The sequence below is a fragment of the Myotis lucifugus genome, unplaced genomic scaffold, assembly GCF_000147115.1.
Source record: "Myotis lucifugus unplaced genomic scaffold, Myoluc2.0 scaffold_36, whole genome shotgun sequence".
Taxonomy (NCBI): Eukaryota; Metazoa; Chordata; class Mammalia; order Chiroptera; family Vespertilionidae; genus Myotis; species Myotis lucifugus.
The window spans coordinates 4,138,851-4,152,690 of record NW_005871084.1 but is presented as its reverse complement, the minus strand read 5'-3'; the positions used below and the strand labels follow the sequence as shown (position 1 = coordinate 4,152,690).

At 40.3% G+C, this 13,840-nt stretch overlaps 1 pseudogene; it reads right to left on the bottom strand.

Annotated features, from left to right (window-relative positions):
* Positions 1–1,969: 1,969 nt before the first annotated feature.
* LOC111825668 lies at positions 1,970–7,914 on the bottom strand (annotated as a pseudogene).
* Positions 7,915–13,840: the final 5,926 nt, after the last annotated feature.

Below are 13,840 nucleotides of genomic sequence, written 5' to 3'. Positions count from 1 at the left end.
TGGGTCCTGCTCTATGTACCTCTCGCCATTACTGCTCTTACTGTGTACCGTTTGCTGTAATAAACTATAATCATGAATATAACAGCTTTGCTGAGTTCTGTGAGTCCTGGTGAATTATTGAATTTGAGGGTGGTCTTGGGGACCTCCCAACATGTAACCATCATTATAAATGTGTATTATATACCATGTCATATGTGCATATATAGGTGTGTGTAGAGAGGGCATATTTTAACAAGCAAACTCTGAGTAAATAGTCCATTCCATTTTGAGTTCAAATTTCAGAAATAAATAATGAAATTCTTTAGGAGAGTATTCATATTAAAATATTATAAGTGTTTTTATGCTAAGAAACAAATAATTTACATTCTACAATGTTTTCAGTATTGATTTTTCCTGTTATTAAACGAGTCTGTAATTATTATAAAAATTGAAGCAAAAATTTAAAACAATGAAAATTTCTAAAATATTTGTTAAAATTTCAGTATGTTGTTCAATTTATGTATTTTAAAATATTTATTTATTAAAACATAAATAAGATACCTTGAAGCCTAGAAAATTAGAGTCCAGAAACAGACCAAAATATATATGGTTATCTGATTCTTGTCAAAGATGACATTGCAAAAAGATAAAAGAAATGCTAGCCTTTTTAATAAATGCTGGGTCAAATGGATATGCACACAGAAAATATTATTTTTGATACCTCCCTCACATCCTATACATAAATCAATTCTAAGTGGATCGCAGATGTAAATGAGGAAGATAAAACAATAAAGCTATTAGAATAAACAGGGAAAATGTCATTCACTTGCTAGGCAAATATTTCTTAAACAAAAAAACAAACAGAAAGGAAAACATTGATAAATTTCACTACATTAAAATTAAAAATGTCTGTTTATCAAAAGACAGCATTCAGGAGTGAAAGGTAAACCACAGACAAAAAAAAAAGATATTTGCAATACATATATTTAACAAAGGCCAAATATGCAGAATGTACAAAGAACTATCAAATCAATAAGAAAAAAAAAGCAGAAAAACAAATAAGAAAATGGTAAAATACTTGAAGTAGCGCTTCTTATAAAAAGACCCAAATGGCCAGTAAAATTTTTTTAAAAGGTATTGTTTTGGACTGAACTGTGTCCCAAAATTCATATATCGAAGCTTAACCCCCAGTGTGACAACTGTATTTGGAGATCGGGCCTTTGAGGTAATAAATTTTAAGTGAGGTCATAGAGAGGGGCCCTAACCCAACAGGACTGCTGTTGTTCTAAGAAGAGGAGGAGAACCAGGAGTGTGCAAGCACAGACAAAGGCCAGGCCGTGGGAGGACAGCTGTCAGCAAAGCAGGTGACTGGACTCAGGAAAAAACAAAGCTGTTGAGATCTTGCTCTTGGGCTTCCAGTCAATTTACAGCTCAACAGTATATATCTTTCTCTGCAAACATTATGACACTGGCTGAAATAAAATTTTAGTGCCAACTTCAGAGGCATAACATATCATCTTGATGTTAGTCATTTTATTTACTAGTGAACTAATAACTGGATACTTTTTCCCATTGATTTTTAGAGAGAGTGGGGGGGGGGCGGGGAAAGAAAGAAATATCAATGTGAGAGAGAGACACATCGATTGGTTGCCTCCTGAAGCACCCTGACCCCAGGGGCTGTGGATCGAGCCTGCAACCAAGTATGTGCCCTTGACTGGGAATTGACCCCCAGACACTTTGGTCCATGACTGATGCTCTAAGCACTGAGAAAACTGGTCAGAGCACAATTTTGATATTTTTATCATTTGCTTTCATTGTAATGAATTATTTGTTTATGTCCATTACTCATTTCCCATTAGAGGTGTCATATTTTCTTACCATTATATAGAGTGTTTTATGTAAGACGGTAACGCTTTGTCTTTTCTTTTTTTCTCAGAGGGAACAGAGGCAGTTGCCTTTATTGGAGGCCGTTGGTTGGCGGGCTTCACTCTCAGTCCACGCACTTGATCTCAGTGTCACCCTCTGCCGCCAGGTAGCTAGTGGCCTCCTGGTTAAGGCATTTGGAGAACTATCTGGCAGCTTGATGGTCAGGTCTGCCTGGTCGAAGGAGGTGCACCTGCAGGTTGGAAGGTGAAGGTAGACTCCCACTGCTCAGTCCTCCAGGCCCCACTGTATTTGCTGTTGCACAGTGGTGTTGATGTCCCCATGTATATTGAATCGAGGGTTGAAGTTCAGGTACATGTCTTGGGGGTGGGGGAGAACCTCACCCTGTACTCTGAGGCACTCTGGAGTGTGAGGTTCAGGTTTCTGGCAACCAGACCACAAACTATGACTGAGGACAGGAAGGTGGTCCAGGGGACTAAGGAACCAGCAGTCTGAAGACCACCTGAGAGATAATAAAGCTCTGTCTTATATACTGAAATATTTATTCTCGTAACTGGTTGCTTCTAAGTTTGTTTATGCAGTTTCAACATGTCACACTCCATATTCCGCTTCTAATGTTTTGAGGAAACTCCACACTGTTTTTCAGATTGTACCAATCTGCATTCCAGCCAGCCCTGTACTAGGGTTCCTTTTTCTCCACATCCTCACCAGCCCTTGTTGTTTGTTGATTTATTGATGGTAGCCATTCTGACGGGTGTAAAATATTAATTGAGCATAATTGCTTGGGTCAATTTCTAGGTTCTCTGTTGTGATCCATTGATCTATATGCCTATTTTTGTGCCGGTACCAGGCTGTTTTGAGTATAGTAGCTTTGTAGTATAACTTGATAGCCAGTATTGTGTGCCTTCCAACTTTGTTCTTCTTTCTCAACATTATTGCAGCTATTCTGGGTCTTTTTTGGTTCTATATGAATTTTTGGAGTATTTGTTCTAGATCTGTGAAATATGCTGTTGATATTTTAATAGGGATTGCATTGGATCTATAGATTTCTTTGGGTAGTATGACCATTTTAATGATGTTAATTCTACCAATCCATGAACACAGTATATTCTTCCACTTATTTTTATCTTCCTCTGCCTTTTGCAATTCCCATTAAGTTCCTGGAGGTTCCCATTCAGTTTCTTGTAATTCTCACCTAAGTTCCTTGATCATCTTTATAACCATTACTCTGAAATCTATATCTGATAACTTGCTTGCTTCAATCTCTTCTAGGTCCTTTTCTTTAATTTGGGGGTTGTTCTTAGTCTCCCCATTTTAGTTGTCTCTTTGTGCTTGAATCTATGTATTAGATCTATTTGCTCTGGCTCCCAGTCTTGTGGGGTGGGCTTTTGTATGAATGTCCTGTGGGACCTAGAGGTGTGTTTTCCTTGTACTTCTGAGCTATATGCTCCAGGTGTGTCCCTTTTTGGGTTATTTGGACTCTTTTGTTTTGATCGAGTCTAGGTTGTTGTTGTCCCTCTTTGGGGAGGACTCTTCTTTCAGGCTGACTAACTGTGAGGCTCAGTTGCTACTACGTTGTGAGAGCTGTTGTATAGGTGCAGTCACTATGTTGTTTCTTCAGTGCTTCTTAGTTAAAATATGTCCAATAAGCTATGCTTTTCTTGTTTTTCCAAGCTGACTGTGATGTATTTCAGCTATAAATCCAGTTTGTGGCTGGGAGCAAGGGCCTCCTGTTAGAGTCAAGAAAAACAATTTTTAAAAACAGGATAATGAAATAAGTGTGATGTGTCAAAACTCTATATGATGGTACAGGTTGGAGAATAATTTAAGGGTCACCATTTAATAATAATTGAATGTTACTTTCTAGTCAATGCTTATAGATTATACAGATCTAGTAAGGAAAAGCTATTCAAAGTGAAACAGCAACCACAATGAATGAAACCAACAGTTTCCTGAGCCAAAGAAATCTAAAGGATCTAATTCAAATCCTTTATAGCAGATGTAAGACCCTTGTCTGAATGTATCCCCAAAAAAGTGGGAGAAAGAGGAATCTGCCATAGATAATGGTAAGGTGAAAAGGGCCAAATATGTAAAAACTTGTGACATCAGCATGTGGACTGGCAGGCGATATTAGTATGACAAGGATCCTCACCACAGAGCAAATCTACACTCACAGGACAGCATTTTCCTATAAGTCTTCACCAAGTGCTTGGGAGTAGTGTGTCCAAAGCTGGGACTTGGAAGGAGAATTAAGAAAGATATTCTCTAGGGCAATATGGGCGCCTCTTCCCCAGTGCAAAGCAGTCACTTTTAGAGAGTGGTGGAAGGGCAGGGGATCCTACAGAAACTGCTTTGTTCTTTCACAGTGTGTTACAATTTTAGATAATTTTTTTTACTTGTGGGTATGGCATTCACATCTTTCTTCCGTTCTCTAAGATAAACAGTTCTTGTGTCCCGTATCTCACTGAAAGGGATTGTTTCTCTCTGGGATTTGGTTTACTTAACTCATAACTAACTGTGATCAGCTCAATAAAAAGTTATGATTTTTGTAGATTATGAGCCTTTTCCTTTCATTATTACTTTGGAAATGGTATTGTCTTGAAGCTTTCTGCATCCTAAGCAGCAGCAGCAGAACTCAGGGGTATTTTTATATATTTACTTCTAAAGTAAGAAGCAAGCCATAGACATGCTGCACATTCAGGGTGTATAAATTTCCCTTATCCCTGTTCAGATCCACTTGGGTGTTGCTAGAATTGAGTGAATTTTTTAACAAAAAGTGGGAAGTGAGCCTTGTTTAATTTTTTTTTTGTCAAATGTAGCACTAGACTATGTGGACCTAATTTATAATCCTATCTAATAAAGAGGGAATATGCTAGTTGACCCTCACACCGTCGCAAAGATGGCAGTGCTCACAGCCAATAAGGAGGGAATATGCTAATTGACTGCCCCACCCTCAATGATGGTAGCACCCACAGCCACAAGATGGCGGCGCCCAGTCCCCTCAGCCCTGCCTTCGGAGTCTCCCGGACTCCTCAGCCCCCCAGCCCCCCAGGGCCGCCCTAGGCTCAGGTAACCAGGGCTGGCCGAAGCTTACGCTGCCGGCAGTGGCAGCAGCAAAGGTGTGATGGGGCGTCGCCTTGCACCTTGCCCTGATTGCCGGGTCGCCTCCCGCCCCTGAGGGCTCCCAGACTGTGAGAAGGGGCAGGCCTGACTGAGGGAACCCCCTCCAGTGCATGAATTTTCATGCACCGGGCCTCTAGTATAGCATAAAGTGGAATTAGATAAGTAAGCATATAATTTGGTAAACATTGCTGGACAGACATAGTATCTTTTATTTAACTGCTTGTTTTAGAGATGATATGCAAGAGTAGTGTACAAACAAAGCAAAGATTGCTCAGCTCTTTCTTGTACTCCCACTCTCTTTTTAAAAAATTCTTTATTGTTTAAAGTATTACATATGTCTCCTTTCCCCCCGCCCCCGACCTCTCCCCGCCCACCCCCATCCCCCGCAGCTCATGCCCTCACCTAAACTCCCCCCATCTGTTGTCGATTGGTTATGCTCATATGCATGCATACAAGTCCTTTGGTTGATCTCTTATCCCCTCACTCCCTGCCTTCCCTTTTGGTTGGATAGTCTGTTCAATGCTTCTATGACTCTGGTTCTAACTTTGTTCATCAGATTATGTTGTTCATTATATTCCACAAATGAGTGAGATCATGTGCTATTTATTTCTTTTTTTAAATATGTTTTTATTGGTTTTAGAGAGAGGGAAAGGAAAAGGGAGAGAGAGATAGAAACATCAATGAGAGAGAAACATCAATTGACTGCCTCCTGCACACCCCCGAAAGCTGGGCATGTGCCTTGACTGGGAATCAAGCTGGCCACCTCTTGGTGCACTTAACCAACTGAGCCACACTCATTTTATTTCTGGTATTACACCTTCCACATTGGGACTAGTGCCATCCCTTATCTCCTCCCACAATGCACTGGACACATCAGTACTCTTTGCTTTTCTGTTATTGGGTGATGACAGTCTCTGGGAAGTTGAAAACAACTATATTCATATTGGCCATCTCTGAAAGATGATCTAGCTGTCCAGTTTTCTGCTCAGCAAAGATGTTATTTACACACACACACACACACACACACAAACAGTAGGGATAAAAGGCTAAATTATAATACTACCCTTCTATCAAGAAAGAACAAAATGTCTAGCTCACCGTAAACATTTAATAATGAATGAATGATAACTTCTGATTATGATTGTTAATTGGGATCCACACATCTTATAATTAATGAATTTCTCCTCCAGCCCCAGATGTTGGCAATAGCTAATTACCACTCTTAGATTAATGTTCATCTCTCTTCCATTTCTTAATTGTTTTTCTAGTAGTGAATTGGGAGAAGCTGCCTTAGGGAACATTATCCAGGGAGAATTTTTAACATAAGAAATTTTAACTAAAAACTCTATATTTTATTCTGATTTGGGGGCCTAATTTTGGTGGCTTTTATTTGGCTTTGTGAGTATCTATAATCTGTGGCCACATAGTTCACTTTTATAATTTGCAAAATGCTTGGCAATAGGTAAGTCATTTTTTTCCTTTTAAAATTAATGTGATAATATTTTACACTATTTTTTATCAGAATCAAATGAGATTATAAATACAAGAGTTTTTGCTCCTCCTGAACTGAGTACATAATTATTATGTGTCTGACTTTCTTTCTGAATTGGTGGCTCCTTGTGGACTGTGTAGAGCTTAGGTTCTGTGTATGCTCACAGCCTTGCACTTAGTACACACAATCTAATTGTTGATAAAATGAATTAACATGATTAAAATATAACGATAGTTATAAAAATAGTTAGAATAATGTACATAAGGGATTTTTAACGCATTTCTAATATTTGGTATCAACCTTATAGAATCTTTCACAGTGAAAACTCCATACATGTAGCTGTGTTGTTAGAAGTGGATAATTGGTCCTCTTTTCCTTGAGCCTGTTTACTCCCAATTCCTACCTACATGATCTATGAAAAGTTATTAAATTTGTCTGAGCCTATAAAATAGAAATAATATGTATATTATATATAATATTACAAAGTAGGCTAAATAGTAATTTACCTTAACATAAAAATAACGGAACTTTAAAAAAAGTAAGCTAACAGTGATTTAGAAACATTTATATAAGTTTCAGGTGTAAATTATCATTCAATATCTGTATATACCACATTGTGTTCACCACCAAAAGTCTAATTTCCTTCTATCACCATACAATTTAACCATTTTACCCATTTCTCCCTCCCTGCAGTCCCCTCCCCCTCTGGTAACCACTGATCTGTTTCCTGCCTCTATGGGTTTGTTTTTTGGTGCATTTGGTTGTTTGTTTGTTTTATTGTTGTTTTTGTTTATATTTCACATATAAGTTAAATCATACAGTATTTGTCTTTTTCCCTAATTGCATATAGTGTAATACCCTCAAGTATGTTGTGGCAAATGGCAGGAATTCATCTTTTTTTCATGGCTGAGTAGCATATCCACAGATGAATGGGTAAAAAAGATGTAGTGTATAAATAATGCAACATCCTATATAATAAAAGAGAAACATGTAAATTAACCATCCCTCTGCTACACTCACCAGCCAATCAGAGTGAGTATGCAAATTAACTTGACAAAGATGGCTGGTTAATTTGCATACACAGGCACTGGGCAGCCAGGGCAGGGCAGGTACTTCCTCCGTGTCGCCATGGTGACACCGGGGAAGTTCTGGCCCCGTGGCCGCTTGTGCATGCACTGACACCAGGAAGCCGGGGGCAGGGCGGCGAACATGGATGCCGGGGAGCCGGGGGCGGGGCAGCGCACGCAGACACCAGGGAAGCACCCGCCCCACTGGAGTGCGTGCGTGGGCGCCGGCGGAGGTTCTCGCTCCACGGCTGCTTGTGTGCGTGCCAGCGCCAAATAGCCTGTGTCCCCGGGACAGGCATCCTCGGGAGCCAGGCCACCCCGAGCCTGTAGGCCCACACCTAAGCCCGGAGCAGCCAGGTCCCGGAACATGACAGAGGGTGCATGTTGGGCTGAGGGGACTCCCCCTCCCCCGTGCATGAATTTTGTGCACCAGGCCCCTAGTCCTATCTAATAAAAAAGTAATATGCAAATTAGCCATCACTCTATGACAAAGATGGCAGTGTCCACAGCCAATAAGGCGGGAATATGCAAATTGTCACTCTGTGACAAAGATGGCGGCATTCCATCCCACCCCGCCCATGGAGGGCCTCTGGGCCTGCTTCGTCACTGCTGTCGTGGGGGCCGGAGGAGCAGAAACACAAGCCTGCAGTGAGGCCTGGCACCCAGCAGCTCCAAGCCCCATGACTGCGGCAGCACTGGGGCCACTGGGGCCAGAGGAGCAGAGACACAGCCTGCAGGGGGGTCCTGCACCCAGCAGCCCCAAGCCCCACAGCCGCCCCTGGGGCCAGAGGAGCAGAGATACAAACCCACAGGGGGGCCCAGCATCCAGCAGCCCCAAGCTGCGTGGCCACAGCAGCACTGGGGACGTTGGGGCTGGAGGAGCAGAGACACAAACCCACAGGGGGGCCCAGCATCCAGCAGCCCCAAGCTGCGTGGCCACAGCAGCACTGGGGACGCTGGGGCTGGAGGAGCAGAGACACAGCGTGCGGGGGGGGGGGGGGGTCCTGCACCCAGCAGCCCCAAGCCCCGTGGCTGCAGTGGTGCTGGGGCCACTGGGGCCCCAGTGGAGACACAAACCTGCAGGAAACCTGTGGAAAGGGAGATAAACTATCATAACTTTATCTCCCTTTCCACAAGATGAGAAAACTGACCCTGACTTATTTAGTGATATGGCCCACACCTTTCTACAAGGACAGGGTATGTTATGACCACTCCCAGGAAGGTCTGGTCAGAATACTGTCTCCAGGGGATAACGCTACTGTGGCAAATCATCTGAGAGGAAACAAGCTTTTGTTGGGTTTACTCTGAAGGTCAGAGAACATGCCACCTCAACAGATGCCGTGTTGTTATATTGATGATCTTGAGCTGCAGATGCTTAAAAAACATCAAATTCAAGGAGAGGCTTTCACTGAAGTCTCCTGATCTGCCTAAAATTGGACACCCCCCCCCAAAAGAAGCTTAAATGTCATAGGTCCCCTTGATGGGAAAAGTGTCATCAGCCAGTGAAGACTGACTCCTGTCATAGGACAGAAGACTAGAAGTTGACATCACACCCAAACTTTGTTACAAACTATCTCGCCCCACCCCCATTCATCTTTCCTAAAAATCATTTACTCTCCTCTAAGAGGCCTACATCTCCCGTCCCCTTTCCCTAGGAAGTAGGTATTTAAATCTGGATTCTAAGCCACCTTGGGGAGTTATTCATTTTTCCCTGGGATCTCCCACATATACATGAGGTACACATGTTAATGAACTTTTGTTTTTCGCTTGGTAATCTGTCTTTCATTACAAGGGCCTCCACTAAGAACTCAGAAGGGTAAAGGAAAACTATTTTTCCTCCTCCATAATTCTATTTGGGAAGTCAAGTCCTGGGCTGAACAGTGAGGTTGGCTCAAGTACCAAGCAGTCTCAGCTGAGGGGAGGGAAGCTTCTAGGGGGAAATCAATGATATTGGCATCAAAGTAGGACAGAGGGCATATGCATGGTTGCTGGTGGGAGTTTAGAGTGGTTCAACATTTTTGGAGGATGATTTGGCAAAATCGATAGAAATGTTCAAGGTACATCCAAGAGTCTTCTAGGAATCTCATCTGCTGAGATAAATCACGAGTGCTTAAGCCCTGGTCAGAACCCAGGATGCTACTGCGGGCTCTCCTTCCATGATGGGAAAACCTGCTAACAACCTGCATTTTTAGGACAAGGTGGCATCTATACTAATAAAAGGGTAATATGCTAATTAGACTGAACATCTTCCAGACCATCTTCTGGACAAAGCCATAGTGGCGGGGCTGAGGCAGAGGCAGTTAGAGGTGATCAGGCCGGCAGGGGAGAGCAGTTAGGGGGATCAGGCTGGTAGGCAGGTGAGCAGTTAGGAGCTAGCAGTCCCAAGGGGTCCCGGATTGGAGAGGGTGCAGGCTGGGCTGAGGGACCCCACCCTCCTGTGCACAAATTTCATGCACCGGGCCTCTAGTTTAACATAAAACACTTTTAAAATAAAATAAACTAATGGAAGAAAGAGTAAAATAATATCTTTCTTAAACTTATAATACTTCAGGTTTTAGCTGATATTTAATCTACTCAGAGAAAATGTAAATGGCCTCTGGACAAGCCCAGCTCATCTTACTAAATTTCTTCAAAGTACCTTATTCCCCTTAGAGCAAATTATTTATGAACTTTTTGGTCTTCTTTTTTCCTTGTTGAAATGTAAGCTTTCTAAGGACAGTGACCATTTTGGTCTTATTCACTGTTTTTTCAACCTTTAGCATAGTATCTAAAACACAGTAGGACAGCTCAATAGATCTATTCAACAAGCATTTAATTACTTTAAATGTAATTAAATTCAGCTTTCATTATAAATAGCACCCATATTATGATGCCCTTTGTCCTGATGTCAAAAAATTGTCATTCTTGATTCTCAGGTCATGCTACTAAAGCTAATTTCTTATAATATATTTCTTCCCAGGTAGGTCATCAACAAGAAAAAGTGAACTGGTGTCAATGATTTCAAATATTCCAGGTCCTTGACAAATACATTTTTTTTAAGGCATGAAACATTTTTGGTTTGGGAAAGCTTTAAGTTATGATAAGTGAAAACTAAACAGATGAATATTACTTTATTATTAGGGGAATAAACAAATGCCATAGGAACTTTGTTTTAAACTCACATCCAAAGATGACTGTAGAAACACAGAAGTAATAGACATATAAGTTTATCCCTTTCTTTAAATTTTTCATATTTTTTCATAAGTTTGGTAGATTTTTGCTGTTGGCCCTTGAAATGTTTTAATAATGGTACAATTCCAGTATCAGTAAATATTTTTTAAATTATTATTGTTTCATATCACTTGAAAAAAACTAGTTAGGAATACATCCCTTGTATGGTGTTAGAAAATAACATTTATTGTTATACATTATTTTTTCTTTATTATACAAAAATGTAAAAGATTTATTATATATATAATTTTTATTTCTAAACTTTTCTTAAATTAATCACAAGATATTACACGTGAAATCTATTTTCAGCTCACTAGTATTTGTATGAGTTTCATCCATACGCATATATATCACAGTAATCTATACTAATAAAAGGGTAATATGCTAATTAGACCAGGTGACCAGCCACTTCTGGATGTCTGACTTCCTTCCGGAAAAAGCCACAGTGGTGGGGGCTGGGGCTGAGTCAGAGGCAGTTAGGGGTGATCAGGCCAGCAGGGGAGGGCAGTTGGGGGCCATCAGGCCAGCAGGGGAGCGGTCAGGTGGCGATCAGGCTGGCAGAGGCGGTTAGGGGCGATCAGGCAGGCAGGCAGGCAGGCAAGTGGTTAGGAGCCAGCAGTCCTGGATTGTGAGAGGGATCCCAGATTGGAGAGGGTGCAGGCCGGGCTGAGGGACACCACCCACCATGCATGAATTTCATGCACCAGGCCTCTAGTTATTAATAAAGGGGCTCCAGATAAGATAATGGCACATTTGCTCTGAAAGCAGACTGTATTTTGCAATGAAAACATGACAACAGTATGCTTCTAATTACATCCTATATTTTGGAGAGTGGCAGCCAACCAATGAAGTACATTTTTTTTTCTCCTAAAAGGATATAATCAAATACATGGTAGATGAAGCTTTTGTTGACTCTTGGATATGTAAATTAAGCATGCTGTTTAACAAGATATTTTGTCATTCTGAAGAGTGGAAACATTGATTTGCAAAACTAATTGTACTCACTATTTTTAGAATAAGCAGACTTGCTTTGCATTATGTAGATTAGCAGGGCATCAGAATTAGAGGGGCAGGTTTTCTGCAGGTCAGGCCTCTGCAGAAGATGCCCAGAATATTCACATGAAATTCATCTTGGTGAAGGAGGTGAGCTTTATAATTCAGTAATTCACTCTGGGGCCCTTTTGCATTTTGAAGTCAATTGGAACTGTCTGCTTATACACATCTTCCCAAATGTCAATGAAGGTCTGCATCTGTAAATAGGCCATTAATTACTAATATATCTTTAGTGGTAAAATAAGTCCAGTGGTAAAATAAGAGGGAAAACTCTTATTAATCCTCTGAAAAGCATGGTTCCTCCAGCATAAAAAATACTATTTTTTTTGTTGACCTACTAAAATGTCTTGTGGATCTGTTGAGATTACTGGAACAAATCTGTTTAATGCTCCAGGGCTTCAAAGAGAGTCCCAAGAGAGAAGTTAGCACGTAGGTTTTGAAGTCATCCCCCCAAAATGTAGAAATAACAATCCTTGGAAAGAAGTATACAGGGTGTCCCCCAAAAATGTATACACATTTTAACAGCTGATAACTCAATTTTGAAAATGAAATGTATTTTAATAAACACTGCCTTTATAATTATTCAAAGTATGTGTATACATTTTTTGGGATACCCTATATAACTAGAGCTATAACACAGAATTATGTTTTAGGCTTCTGATTTTCAACTACAAGGAAATTCAGGTTTTTTTGTGGAATGCAGGAATGTATCAACTAGACTAAAATTTCCAAAGAACCGAAGAACTCTCAAGCACATTTAGGGCGAAAATCTGTGAGTTGGAACTTAGTGTCTAGAATAAGTGGAACATACAAATGACCTGGAAATTTGTGTCCAAGTCTCAAGTTTGTGTGTATCAGGACATGCCTAGATCACTAAACTCATTTAGGTGACAGAAAATAGTCTCCTTTCAGTGTTCCTTACTCAGAATGTTGCCCAGGAACATCTTCCTAGCATTGATTCTGGCCAGGGTGCTCACATGCTCTTCACCTGATGCTCTTCCTGAGAAGTTAGTTTTCCTCTTTTAAAGTTGAGCCATTCCAAGCTGGAGAAGAAGCCAAATCAAGGAAGGAATTGTATCCACATCAGCACCTACTCAGGTCTTCAAAGTCAAAGACAAGTACATTCTGGAGTTGACAGTAATGGTCTTGCTAGTGGCAGTGGATTCATTTGCAAGATTCCAATCTGTACTAATAATATGAAACTGTAACACTAAGTCTTTAACCTCTATCATTGTTCCCAATCTTGGGATATAGGTGGACACTTAGCCATCAAATTAAAAGTTATATTTGAAGAGGGAAAACTCTAGCTTAATATTTTTCCCATCCTCAATACTAGCTCAAGTCATATTTTACTTGTATATTTCAAAAGATGAATTAAACATGCCTCAGTTACATGTTGTATAACTACATAGAGAGGTGAAATAGCATTTGTAGAAAATCAATTTCATGAACCAGGCATTGCATTAGAAACTTCATACATGTTATTTTCTTTAATCCTCACAGCAATCCTATGAGACTGGAATTATTGTCCTTGCTTCACAGAAGAAGCTGAGATGTGCTCAGCTACTAAGCTGCAGAGCCGGGATCCAAACCAGATTTGTCTGATTTAAAGTCTGTGACCATTTCATCATCTGAGCAAAAGAATTTCAGGATTTTAACTACAAAACAGAATTCAGTCACCCAGTATAATTGTGCACTTGATGCTTGTATTGCCTCTAAAATAATTATTCTAGTCATCAGCTGATTGCTAAAGATGAAAACTTTTAAGATCTACTCTCTTAGCAACTTTCAAAGATGCAATATAGTATTGTTAACTACAGTCACTATGCTATACATTACATTCCCAGGACTTATTTATTTTATATTATGATGATTATTTCACTATATATACAAATATCAAATCATTGTTGTACACCTGAAACTAATATAATGGTATATGTCAGTTTACCTCCATAAAAATAAGAATAAGTATAAAGTAAATGGGAGACTAAAATCCTATATAATAAAGAGGTAATATGCAAATTAACACTCA